At 44.2% G+C, this 13,896-nt stretch overlaps 1 protein-coding gene and 1 long non-coding RNA gene across 5 annotated transcripts in view; one reads left to right on the top strand and one right to left on the bottom strand.

The window, feature by feature from the left end:
* LOC146835292 (uncharacterized) overlaps positions 1-9,102 on the top strand; it is a 92,824-nt gene extending 83,722 nt beyond the window's left edge. Inside the window, exons 2-3 of the long non-coding RNA XR_014960709.1 lie at positions 3,707-3,737; positions 8,224-9,102. This is a non-coding gene — a long non-coding RNA (uncharacterized LOC146835292). The remainder of the gene's footprint in view (positions 1-3,706; positions 3,738-8,223) is intronic.
* TMEM69 (transmembrane protein 69) overlaps positions 1-11,533 on the bottom strand; it is a 36,769-nt gene extending 25,236 nt beyond the window's left edge. For 3 of the 4 annotated variants that reach the window (XM_085602882.1, XM_085602883.1, XM_085602881.1), the window contains exon 1: positions 11,368-11,501. The gene's annotated coding sequence lies outside the window, so the exon portion shown is untranslated. Of the gene's footprint in view, positions 1-11,367 lie in introns of all 4 variants that reach the window. The other variant, XM_085602880.1, reaches the window with a different exon arrangement.
* Between the last annotated feature and the right edge of the window lie 2,363 nt (positions 11,534-13,896).

The following is a 13,896-nucleotide window of genomic DNA, read 5'->3' as shown; positions in this document are numbered from 1 at the left end:
TGCAGGCGCACAAGATGTAGTTAGTACAACTAACTGTATCGGAGGAATTTCAATGGTTTTGTTCGAGTGAAATGTCCAGCTAACTATAACAGCCCTGAAACCTATTGTTTTTTCAGTGAATTTCTATGGTTTTTTAAATGCTAATTCCCAACTGTATCGGGCCTGAAACCTATGGTTTTTTCAGTGAATTTCAAAGGTTTTGTAAATTTTCAATGTATTAATTGTTATACTGATTTTCTACATTTTTTAAACTATTTATTTTTAGATTTTTTTTAATTACATTATAATTACATTATACATTACAATACAAAATATACTTTCTCAGAATGAATTACTTTCGTTTAAATACTTTGCAAATAGGCATCAGACTTTTAAGTACAGTAGTTACAGCTGTTGCAATGGGCAACACAATTTCAAACACAATACAACATTGAGCTCAATGTGAATTTCTAGTCAAATGCAATTATTTACTTTATGGATTACTTTTCTAACCACAGGACTGGATCCTAGATTCAGTCCTTGGACATCTCCTGTAAACAGTTGAGTAAAAGTGTTTTGGTTACAGTAATGATTTTTAAGGAATATTATTGTATTTTAAAAGTTGACACTTAGAAATATTTTTACATAGAATCACCAATGTTATCCTATGGCAGAAAATTCACTTAGCAGGTAAGTAGTGTTATTGTTACTTTTTCCTCACTCAGTGGTGGTTCCTGGATCCAGCACTGGTTAATATCCTGTAAACAGTTGAAAGAATGTGTTTAAGTCATACAGACGATTTTTTTGGAATATTTTTAGTTTGTGAAAATAGACACTAGGAAACTTTTCTGGTGAAAACCACACAATGGATTCCTATGGAAGGAAATACAAGTTACTGGTAAGTACGCTTAGAATTACTTTTCAGGGTCAGTGCCGGGCTAAAAGATGCAGCACTGGGTTCTCTCCTGATAACAGGTGAGTAAATCGGAATTCGTAGTTCGTCTAATTTTAGAGGAATATTTGTACAATGGTGAAGGAAGGGGGCGGGGCCTGAGGTGACGTGTGCAAACCCGCCCTGTGGCACGTTTTAAGTTGGGGGAATTAATTCCTCTTCAATCCTGCGGTCCCCTGGGGGCCAACTAGCCCACCAGATACCTCCAGCATGCGCCAGGGAGCTGTGTTGCAGAGAGGTGTTCAGAGGCCATGCCCCTTTTTACAACACTCTGCAACGCCAGGGAGGAGGCTGGACGCATGCAGCGCTAGGTTTTCTAGCGGGGAGTACACCTTGAACCAATGTGGCTACAGGGACTTCCCCCCTACCCCTCCCATGGGGCAAATAGGTTTTTCCAATAGGGTTTCTCTAAACAGGTGGCAGCTGGCTATAGGCCTACGCCCCCAGTGGTAAGATTGGAGCCCAATATCTAAGGTCCTGACGAATGCCACGTACCCAAGTGGACAATACAGGCAGAAACATGTTGACCTCCTCTTAACAATCACTAATTCACAGCGGCGACGGGATGATAAGGTCCCCACTCACCGCACTTATATATTTTAATCCCACATAGTAACCCCAAAAAATCGTTCAGGTATACTATGATGGTTTTTAAATTCACTCACTCCTTTTTTTGTTTGGGCCCCCACTTAGTTTAGAAGTGCATCCCTGTCTCCAGGTGCATGCCCGCCCTCTATCAAACGCGGTTTTTAGAGGGCGAGGACTGGCAGATGATGGAGCATGACACCTGGAGGTGTGTGATGCCAGTCCGTCAATCTTTGTGATTTGCCCCCACTAGTTTGGGCATCTCTTATATACAACTAGGAACGGTCCTTTCTGTGGTTCATCACCTCTTCGTTGGGGGCCGTGGGGGGTCCCCAATCCCCCCACGGTCCCAGGCGGCTCCCCGCGTCCTGTGGGAGCCGGCATTGCTTTTCCACATGGGGAGCAGCTAACATGCTGCTCCCCATGTGGAAAAGCAATCAGCTTTGCTTCATTGAAGCGAGAACAGGTTTCCCTGCTCTCACTTCAATGAAGCAAAGCAGTTTGCAATGACAGGGCGGGAGCCACGAGGCTCCCGCCCGGTCATTGCAAACTACAGTGTCCCGGGGGTGGGCACCCCGGGACACTGCAGGAGCCGGCCCTGGGGGGGTGGCGGTCCCCAGAGCCTATACAAGGCTCCAGGAGGGGGGCCGCGTGGCCCCCCTCACACATTTTCAAGTTGCCCTGGGGGGGTGGCAGTCCCCGGGGCTGGGGGCCCTGAGAGCCCCCCACACCAAATTGTTTCAAGCCCCAGGGGGTGGTGGTCCCCGGGGCGGAGAGCCGCCCCACCCAATTTCAAGAAGTCCCAGGAGGGTGCCGGTCCCCGGGGCTGCGCGGGGGGGCCGTGAGCCCCCCGCATATACCATGCTAGAGCCCCGGGGGTGGCGGTCCCCGGGGGAGTGTGGGGGGATTGGGACCCCCCCCACACTTATTTCTTTTTATTATACCCCCGAGATTTGGCCCCCCGGGGGCAAATTAGCACGCGCTGAATTTCTTTTTCTATCGGGAGGATGCGCAAATTTTTGGGCCTTGGGGGTCCTTGTGGGACCCCCTGAGCAGGCCTAGGGGGTCAGGGTGTTTATACACTGCCCCCTTTTCGCGTCATTTTGTTTTGGGTTTCTTGTGCCTCGGTTCTACCGAGGCACAAGATGGCTGCCAACACTTCCTGATTCAGAGTGTTGGCAGCCAATTAAAATTCAGCTTGTGATCGGGAGGGTGCGCGGATCCTCCGAGGCCATAGATATATATGTACATTTAACTCTAATTTTCTCAGGAACCACAGAACGGATTTACACCATTTAAGCAAAAGGCACGAGTCTGAACGGAGGACTACCTCTTTGCCAAATTTGGTGTAATTCCATTCAGCAGTTCGGGCTGTAGCTGCGGCTAAAGGTCCTATGGGAAAATGCATGGGGAAAACGCGTTTTGGGACACCCCTTTTTTCCCCTCGGCCCCCGCTTGACGAATCACCGTGAAACTTTCAGGATAGGAGCGGACCAGAGCTGGCCAAAAGTTTGGAAAATTTCGAGAAGATTCGTCAATCGGCGCCAAAGTTATTCCAAATAGAATGCTGTAGATTTCCTATGGAAAATAGGTCTCTGGAAGGCGGCATCCTTTGTGTCTCTGAATTTAAATATCGGGTAAGGATTCTACCCGTTGCTGCCTGCACCAAGTATTAAGCGTGCGGACATTGGGAATTATTTATATTATTTACAGAGCGATTTCCCAGTGCTGAAAACATGAGACTGTGAAAGAACTATATTGTGTGTCTTTGAAGTTGCATGAAAGGCAGTAAAGTGGGGTACTGCTGCTAAGTATAAAAAAAATCCTGCTAGATATCTGACTTTTGTCTAGCGGCAGTTTTGACGCCATAAAGGGCATGCTGGAAAGAACAGTTCTGTATTATGTGGAGTGCTAAGTGGATTAGTAAAGCCACGCAGTAGAAACACTTTTAAACAGATGAAATGTATTTTTGTGAGAGGGGCTATGGAGAGATGAGGGGCATGTTTGCAAGGATGGTAGTGAGCGCATCAAAGGAGGTCATTTTGTGCAATTGTAAAGCACACGTTCACCCGTAGGCATCTAGACGCCAAAATGATGGTCACACTGGCTTCCACCAGTGCTAAAAGGCTGCGATGATGAGTATGTGGCAAAGTAAAGTAATACTGTGTCTTTTTCCTCTCTTTTTCTTAGTCTTTTTGGAGAGTGTGCGGATTTCGCAAAGGTAAGGTGACTTTGTCATTATTGACTGTTAAACACTTCATTCACGCACACACCCACCTACACTTTAAAACCAACAAGCTATCTGCCTTCTACGTAGGATAGGGTTTTAAAAGGATAGTTTGAGGCACTAGCAGAGATGGCCTATCGTTGGATGAATGTTGCCCAGGCCCTTAATCTGGTTCTGGAGTCCAGCTCTGAGGCAGGATCAGAGACTGAGACAGCCTCTCAGTGGAAAAGGTGTGGCGCAGCAGCCAGGGCAACTGATGCCGGAACCCGGGGCTCACAGTTTGATCCCCGGTGCCGGCGGCAGATCAGCCCAGCACCATGTGACTCTGGGCAATAGCTTGCTTAATGTTCTCGAGGGCCCCCAGCGCCTTGACACCTTCGGGTAATTGTTCGCACTTTACAAATACTGGACATTTAAATTTTACATTTACAGCAGATACTGAGACAGCATCTGAGGGAGAGGACAATGGAGCCTAATCTGGGAGTAATTTTTCAGTCGGCGCAGTTCCATCCGATGACTCATCGTCCAGCGATTCTGAAGGAGACAATGTCAGTCGTGCTGACCCTTTGCCAGCACAGTCTGTGCAGCAGGACACCCCTAACAGGTTAGAGCAACCCGGAGTGCAGGCACGTGCGGCCGCAAGCAAAGACGGAGTGCTGTCTTGGCAGCCTCACAATTTAGTTCAGCCCCAAATTCCGCCTTTCACTGGTGACACTGGATGTAAAGTAGATACAGCAAATTTTTTGCCAATTGACTACTTCCATCTCTTTTTTGGTGTTGACTTCCTAGACGAAATTGTGCAGCAAAATCTGAGGGAGCCAGGAAGCACTCTTGGGCCTCATTCTAGGGCGCGCAAGTGGACTCCCACTTCTCTAGGGGAGTTGAAGATATTTTTGGGCCTCACGCTTAAAATGGGGGTAGTGCATAAACCAACCTTGCTATCCTACTGGTCTACAAAATTCCACCCACCCCGTGTTCCCCAAAGTCTTTCGAGAAAAATGGTACCTCATTTGTGTGGGAGGCCCAAGTACCCGTGACAGGCTGGGGCCCAAAACGTATTGAGGCAACATCAAAATTGTCTATCTCAAAATGTTTTGGGCTGATTCCTGTCTCGGGTACTTGGGCCTCCCACACAAGCGAGGTACCACTTTTCTCAAAAGACTTTGGGGAACACGGGGTGGGTGGGATTTTGTGGATCCACGCAGATTCCAGAACTTTCCGCCACAGAACTGTGAAGAAAATGTGTTTTTTTTTTTTTTTTAATACTTTTTTAGGTTTGCAATGGATTCTGGGTAACAGAACCTGGTGAGAGCCAGCCAAGTCACCCCATCCTGGATTCCCCTGGGTGTCTACTTTTCAAAAATGTATAGGTTTGCTAGGTTTCCCTAGGTGCCGGCAGAGCTAGAGTTCAAAATCTACAGCTAGGCACTTTGCAAAAAAAGAAAAGTGTCAGTTTTCCCTTGGAAAATGTGGTGTGTCCACAGTGCATTTTCGGCCATTTCCTGTCGCGGGTACTTGGGCCTCCCACACAAGCGAGGTACCACTTTTCTCAAAAGACTTTGGGGAACGCGGAGTGGGTGGAATTTTGTGGATCCACGCAGATTCCAGAACTTTCCACCACCGAAATGAAGAAAAATTGTTTTTTGGACACTTTTTTAGGTTTGCAATGGATTCTGGGTAACAGAACCTGGTAGGAGACAGTCAAGACACCCCATCCTGGATTCCCCTGGGTGTCTAGTTTTCAAAAATGTATAGGTTTGCTAGTTTTCAAAAATGTATAGGTTTGCTAGGTTTCCTTAGGTGCCAGCAGAGCTAGGGTTCGAAAACTACAGCTAGGCACTTTGCCAAAAAAGGGTCATTTTTCACTGTGAAATTGTGATGTGTCCATGTTGCATTTTGCGCAGTTTCCTGTTGCGGGCACTAGGCTTACCCACACAAGTGAGGTACCATTGTTCTCGGAAGACTTTGGGAAATGCAGGGTGGGTGGAAATTTGTGGATCCACGCAGATTCCAGAACATTCCACCACAGAAATGTGACAATTTTTTAGGTTTGCAAGGGATTCTGGGTAACAGAACCAGGTGAGAGCCAGTCAAGTCATCCCATGCTAGATTCCCCTGGGTGCCTAGTTTTCAAAAATGTATAGGTTTGCTAGGTTTCCCTGGGTGCCTGCAGAGCTAGGGTTCAAAAACTACAGCCAGGCACTTTGCAAACAAAGGGTCAGTTTTGACTGGGCATTGGGTTAAATAGTGAGGGATCTAGACTGCTAACCTCCCCTCGGGAATGGGAGGGAAACAGCCAAGAGCCGCCTCCCTTCAGACAATCGGAACAATCCGTGCTGGACTGGGGAGGATACCGGGTGAAAGTGAAGATAGTGCGCAATGAACAGTGAGTACACACAATTTAAAAGTACATTAATGGATACTAAAAACACGGAGCCCTTTACCAGGCGCTCACAATGATAAGGTGCAAAATAGCAGAAGTTAAAAATTATGTCACAGAATACGTAACCGGGAGACCTTTACAAGGCGCTCCGGTAAAGCTTACAAGAGTCACCAAGTCTGCTTAAGAGCGTTCCAGATACAATGGAGATTAGGGATTGTTATGTTTGTATGAAATTACCAGCTTCAGTAGCAGAAGGAGTAACATATCATTTACCGTTAACATATAGTATTTTATGTAGCATACCGACAAGTCCATTTTATAGAACCAGAAAACTTCAATATTATTATTCAAATTTAGATGTGGTATTTTCAGAAATTCCTATTCGAAAGAATATGAATCCAGTGCTTGGTAGACCAGATGCACAGTTTATGGGTGAATTTTTCTTAACTATGAAGTCAATAGATATAGCAAAGGCACAAAAAAATAATCTAACACGCTCATTACGTGAAGAAGAAAAAATGTTTTGGGATTTAGTTGAAGAAAGGAGACAGGATTTCCAAAGAAAGGCTACTGAACAGAAAACCATATTCCACCATGGGCTGAAAAGGAGGGGAATTTAATACAGCAAGACTCATGCTGCGATGTCCTTAGACTTTGTAAAGTCAGGGAAAACCTGCCTCCATAGATTAAAGACAGACTATAACAATGTATTTATTGGTTCCAGTGAGTGTGAACATAACTTCCTAATTCGGGGAGGTTGGGGACTAAAAGGGGAAACAGATCCAGTATTTCCTGGAGTTTACTACGTGTGTGGGAATAATACTTATTATAAGCTACCTGCACGGTGGTACGGGAGTTGCTACTTCGGAATAGTATATCATGTAAAAAGAATCACATGAAAACACTAATGAACTAACATGGAGAAAGAGAGCTAGTTTTTCAGAAATAACAGTTGACATATTTGGTGCATTGATACCTTCAGTGGGAGTCATTCTAAATTCACATAGAATCTGTCAATTGTCAACAGTAGTTGATCGTCTCTCGACTGATACTGCTGGATGTTTTTTGATGATTAATACAGAAATGGTTGCAATTAGGTCTATGGTTTTACAAAATCGACTTGCGCTTGATATATTATCTGCAAAAGAAGGCGGAGTCTGTAAAATGTTGAAAGTGCAATATTGTTGCACTTACATATCGGATAAAAGCACATAAATTAAAGGATGTATTAAGAATATTACAAAACTTCAAGAAGAATTGAAACCACTGGAGGTTCACTGTGTATGGGAAAGACTAACAAAAGGTGTTCATTCAATAGGGACTTGGATTACTAATATTGGTAAAGGCATTATAGGTCATATAGTATTTCCATTAGTTGGTATAACAATAATAGTTTTAACAATAATGATATGGTGCAAATGTTGTAAAAAGGGAAGGAAATATGAAGTAAATAAAAAGAGAAAAGAGAAAATATGAAGAGATACAGTTAGAAGAGATGAAAGGAGAATTATACAAGAAAATTAAATATTTCTAATTAAAGATGAAGATAAGAAAGAAAAGACTGGAAAGGGAATTTAGATGTGCTAAAGTTGGCATCTGGTTGTGATGGCTCAAAAATGCCATCAGAGGGGATTGATGGAGCAAGGACTTGAAGAAAAGAGACTTGCTCGGAAGCAATCCTCTCATTTAATTAATAACCTTGTATTAAGTATGTATTGTGTAAATTAATATGCATCACACTTGACATAAAAGACAGAGAAGCTTGCCTACGTGTCTTACTAACAAGAAACTCATGTGAAAATCTAAAATGGCCGCTAACGGGGGAAACTGTATTGCGCATGCGTCAACTGCATCTACGCAGTATGACGAGCTGTCGCTTGGAGGGAATTCTGGCACCTGCGAAGATGCTTTTAAAATGGCCATTTGAAAGCTCACATGCTAAGCATCTGCTCTGCTGAAACTAAATCAAGCTGTTTTACAAATGCGAATGCGGTGAAAGCATTTATAAGTAAATGGGGTTAGAGTAGACATAGGGGGTATACTGTGAAACCATTTTATTTTTAAATTAATATTTGTTTGTTTTTACTTTTCTATTAGTATACAATTGGGCCTCTTGTAAGAAACCGGAGTCTGTAACCCACCTGATTGCCGCACATGCGTGGTGTAAATGAGCCGGAAGAAGTGATGTGACTCTTGAACACAGTCCAAGGACGAGAATGATACATACCCTGGACTAAAGTCCTCTGAAAACGAATGAAGTTTATACTTTTGTGTCTATTAAGATGTGAATACAGGTGGGAATAAAAAGTTGTGAATAAAAATTAAGAGGTGGATCTTTGAACAATGAACTGAAAGACTACGTTGAAAAATAAGCATGGTGTGATGATCATTCCCCCTTGCCTGTCCAATCAGAGTTATTATTTTTACGACATTGCAACATTAATGGGTGGTACATGAATATTGTAGGGTATAACTGAGGTAGTCTTAATTAGTCAGACGGAGATTTGCTGAATGCTGCAGAGCTCAGGATGCTGTCGGAGTGACAAGCGAATGCTAATGAAGAAACGATTGCAGAACCATCTACCTAAACTTAAATAATTTAGAAGAAGATCGTGGAAGAATCTCGAGGAGGAAGAGCGTATCAAAGAGGGGTGCTATGCAAGGGTCGGTGCTGGAGAGGTCATCTATCCTGTCCTGATTCCTGTCCAGAGGCCTTTTTCGCCTGATCTTTCCCGGGGGACCCTTCCCACTTCCCAACTCCTTAGCCAGGGGGTTGGTTTTCACACCATTCTAGGTAACTATACTTTCATGAATGTGCCAATGTGCTTTTCTCTCTATCCTCTCCTTTCTGAGCAACGTCATTGTTTATTATAATATTGATTGATTAATTGAATTTTCCCTCTTGAGAGTGACGGAGACTGTGCTGTACTTTGAATGGTTCATATGAAATTAATTTATATAAAGCTTTTTAAAGTTTTCCCAGAGTCTGTGGTTATTCATTACAAAGAGAAATAATTCATGTCATTTCACTATTAACTAGTTCAACTAATGGTCCATTGACCAGAGGAAAGAACTTTTTGATCAGTGAAAGATTAGTTAGGAATGACAGATAACTAAATCTTGGGGTAAGAAACAACTCAAACCTTGACTCCAGCGGTTTTACTGGCCTGTGCATGTGTGTTTATGGGCCCAGGTGAGTATATGGTATTGGAGTATCTGCTGCTGGTTCACCGCTGGATCAATGGTGCTGGGTACACAACATTTAAATAGCAGAGGGTGTTTACTGGGAATGCACACTATATGATATACATCTCCTTAAATGACTTTGAGGACATAACGGTGTGAGTGCGGCATCTTGCTATGGTCCACTGCCCCTCGTTTTCTTTTACATTTAAGTGGCTGGTGAATGAGATATGCAAATATTTCAAAATATATTTCAGAAATAGAAATCACCTTTTTTGGAATTCTGAATTGAGATAGAAACGAAGATTTTCATAGGATCAAAACAAATCAGATGTGCAGTTGGTACATATTTGCTGAAACCCGATTTACTTATCTGTAAAAGGGCATGTGAGCGGGGAAGTTTGTAACCATTTAAATTGAAAATATCTTCTGTAAATGACACTACCACATTATGTGTTAGTGATATATTTATTAAAAGTGATAATTCTTAAATATGAACTGAGAAACATTACCGCCCCACCCCGATGACAGTGCAATATTGAACTAAAAGACAACTGAGAGGTCATGTGTACCCTATATGTGGGCTATATTTTTATTATACATGGAGCAACATTTTAGTCTATTAAACCAAATGAAAGAGTTTTTAGAGCAGAACACAGGCTGCACTCATTGTTTGAAGGTGTTCTTTTATGTGATTTATGAAGAAAAAGACGACAGTAAAAACAAATATTTGCCAAGGATCACACAATTTGAAACAAGATTACGGGTCAAGCGCATTACGTCGAGTAGATTATTCAAGTAACTAAATCTATAGGTTTGGTAACATTTTTCTGAATTGACTAGGCCTGTGTGGTCACCAAACGCAATATCATCAGCATAACATTTTCTTACATTTTGTGTGAGCGCTGCATGGCATAAGACTGCATTGAGTTAGTTGCGGGACATTGGCTACTTTTAGTGCAGCAATTCAGGCCTTAGCCCCCTCTCCAGGTTGGTCCAGTAGGTAGGAAAACTGTCTAGCACTAAAAATACTGACTCGCCATAGTGAATGGGCTAGTAGATTTTGCGAGGCATGATAAGCAACTTATTTATTCATTTTGAACTGCACTAAGCAATCAGTGCTGGATGCCCGAGTTTGCCATCCTTGAATCCCAAAAGTAGATACCAAATCTGAAGTATAATAGCTGGGGTAAAAATAGCATAGTCGATATGCATCAATGTCTTCATCAAAAAAGTGGCCATCACAAACGTAGAAAAAGGTTTATTATGAATTTAAATATATGATTCATAATGCATCTTTTCATATATAATCCACATTCAGAGGTCTAAGAGCTTTCCGATCACGGTTTATTTTTACTGCTACTCTGAAGAGCCTGCTTGACTCTTGGAGCACCACAGCAACATACAATGAATATTAGCCCAACTGGAAATGTGAGAAAAAAAATGAAAGTTATTTTACTATTGTGGATTACCTGCACGTTTGTTCACACAGTGAGGAGTTGACCTTATAAATGAGTCAACGTGACATTTTATGCAAGAAGTGCACTTGCTTGGTGCATTTAAATGGGGCATCTTTTCATTGAGTAAAATATATATTCTGCCTTGACTGTTAAAATGCTTGGGGGCTCAATGTATGGAACATGAAAGATGGATTTGAAATACAGTATTAAATGCCTCCGATATCCCATTCTCCCAGGTAAATGCTGATCACTCTTTCACACCTTGTGAAGCCTCGCCCACGTGCGCCCCGCAAACAACATGAAAGGTATTGCCCAATCCTTGGGCATAGAGCGTAAATTATTAGTGGGAACCCAATACCCATCAGCAGATTCAGAACCTGAGCGGTTACTATTGAGTAATGCCAGTTTAGAATATCAGGTCACCCTCGTCTAGAGACTTCAAAAGTTCTGATGTTATTGTCCAAGTTTCGACATACAGTGAAGTATGCAGAATTACATTTATAACCCAACAAGAAATGCTTACAAGTCCAAAGTTCCAATATGAACAAGTAGAGGCCCGAAGAACAATTGCATCAAGAGGAAGCGAGGGACGCCTTACCAATTCATTGAGAGAAGGTGAACTTGAACCTGTCTCGGGACAGGTAGTGCGCTGGCCGACAGCTAGAGCACTCGGTATCATACGGCACCAGCAAATCTGCCGCGCTTCCGGTCCGTCGTCAGTGTTGCCTGCCGAAGCGGAAGTGGTACATTCTAAAATCATCCGTTTTTTGTAGCGAGAGTGAAAGGGGCTTTAAAAGGCGCAGATAAGTATTTAAAGGAAAGAGCCCGGCCGGTAAACTGTACACTTGCAGTTTTTTTCCAAAATGTATTTTATAAATATAGAGGTTGTTTTGTTAACATATGCCGGTATGTATACTGCTGGCGCTGAGAGACTATTATAGTGCAGGAGCTTTCGGGGCCCCATACATGGGTCTTCATGGAGGGTTGAGAGAGAAAACCTTCAATGAAAGCCGCCCTACTGAAGGATCCCATGTTGAGTCTATCAGTCACCAGGACGCAGGAGTAGAGCGAGGCATATACGTCAATACAAGGCTCAAGTTTTCCCTCATACCCCCTTACCATGCCCCGGTGATTCAGCTGACACGCGCTGGGCCTCCATTCTCTTTGGCTCTAAAATAGCCTCCAGACTCTAGGCGTACTTTTACAACTTATTTTTTAGCCTGCTTAGGGGTTCGAGCTTTCTACACGATTATTAGACAGTAACCGGTCCCAGGATGCTTATTTCCAGTCCAGGGAGGACCTGGCTTGACAGTTCGGGCTGGAACGTTCCCATGAGGCACAGGGTCTAGACTGATTTGCATATAGCTGTTTCTGAACTGAGGTGGTGAAGTGAGCTAAAGAACAATCATGGATTCAACCCAGATCGGTGATTGGGGGTGAGTGTCTGAATATTTTCAGCGCTCCGTCCATCATCTCTTTGTGTTTACTTTGTTTTCTCCAAGTTGCAGGGTATGCCCAGACATGGGTCCTTTGCTCACTTTGTTGGCAGGAGAGCCATTTAGGCTTATCAATGATGGGTGGGGACTTCAACTGTATTCTAGAAGCAGGTGGTAGATGCAGGGACAAGGCTGGGGAAGGATGGATGGATGATGCTGCAAAACTACAGGTGGAGATGGTGGGTGAGGCCTCCCTGACAGATGTCATTGGGTCCTTGGGGGCCAACACCAGGAACTTCCCCTGGAGTCGCCCTGATGGTTCCTTGCGCTCCAGGATAGACTTCATCTTTACCTCTCAATCAGTGAAGCTCAGCCAACATTCAATGATGAGAGTGCATTTCTCTGACCACAGAGCTATCCTCTTCCAAGGGGAACTGATGAGCAAGTTCCCGACGGGTCCAGGCACTTGGAAACTGAATAGCTCTCTGAGGGAGAAAGAGGGGATGAAGGAAGAGCTGAGGGAGACATACACCCAGTGGCAGGCCATGAAAGACACATTCGAGTCCACAGGGGAATGGTGGGAATGGGTCAAAAGCAGTGTCCAGGATTTTTTCAAGAATGTGGGTAGGCAGGTTGCAAGGGGGAGAAAGAGGGAGTTCAGTAGACTAGCAAGAGCTGCAAGAACTGCACGACCTCCAACTCCGGGGATGGGACGTCATGAGCCCTCTGGAGGAAGTCAAGAAAGAGCTGAGCGAGCACTTTTATGACGAATCCAGGAGGATCATTTTCCGTTCCAAGGTGGAGAACTTGGAGAAGGGGGAGAAATGCAACTCCTTCTTCTTTAAGAAAATCCATTCTGCGCACACCCAACTGGTTCAACTGCGCAATAAGGAGGAACCTCTCTGTGACACAAGGGAGGACATTAGGAAGGTTGTGACAGACGTCTATGGGGACCTCTACTCAGAGAAGAGGTCGGAGGGAGATCAAGCAATAAAGTTTCTGTCTGGTATCCCAAGAACTGTTTCCCCAACAGTGATAGAAGCCCTAAATGCCCCCCTCACTTTGGAGGAGCTGCACCTTGCAGTTAAATCCTTCAAGTCAGGACAGACACCAGGTAGTGACGGTCTCCCAGTCGAATTCTACACCTCACTGTGGGACCTAGTGGGACCAGATCTCCTGCAGGTATATGAGGAAATGGAGAGGGAGGGAATCATGCCCCACACTCTGAGGGAAGGAATGATTGCACTCTTGTATAAACATAAGGGGGAGAGATGTGACCTAAAGAACTGCTGCCCCATCTCTCTCCTGAATGTAGACTACAAGATCCTGGCAAAGACACTTGTAAATAGACTGAAGGGAGCTATGGGAGAGTTAAATCACCCAGACCAAACCTGCGGGGTCCCGGGGCGCAGGGGCGCGGATAGCCTGGCACTGATAAGGGACACGATCCAGTACATCACGGACCGCAAGGTCCGGGCTGCCCTGGTCAGTCTAGATCAGGAGAAGGCATTCAATTGCGTCTCCCATGAGTTCATGGAGAGGGTACTGCACGGGTTTGGGCTGGGGGAGCGCTTCTGCCATTACGTTAAAGTAATGTATAAAGACATCTTCAGTTCAGTCAATGTAAATGGTTGTAAAACAGACCCCTTTCCTTTCAGGTCTGGGGTAAGACAAGGCTGCTCTCGCCACCT

Source organism: Triturus cristatus, chromosome 4_2 (genome assembly GCF_964204655.1).
Source record: "Triturus cristatus chromosome 4_2, aTriCri1.1, whole genome shotgun sequence".
Taxonomy (NCBI): domain Eukaryota; kingdom Metazoa; phylum Chordata; class Amphibia; order Caudata; family Salamandridae; genus Triturus; species Triturus cristatus.
The sequence above is the reverse complement of the archived record's forward strand: the minus strand, read 5'-3'. Positions and strand labels throughout refer to the sequence as shown.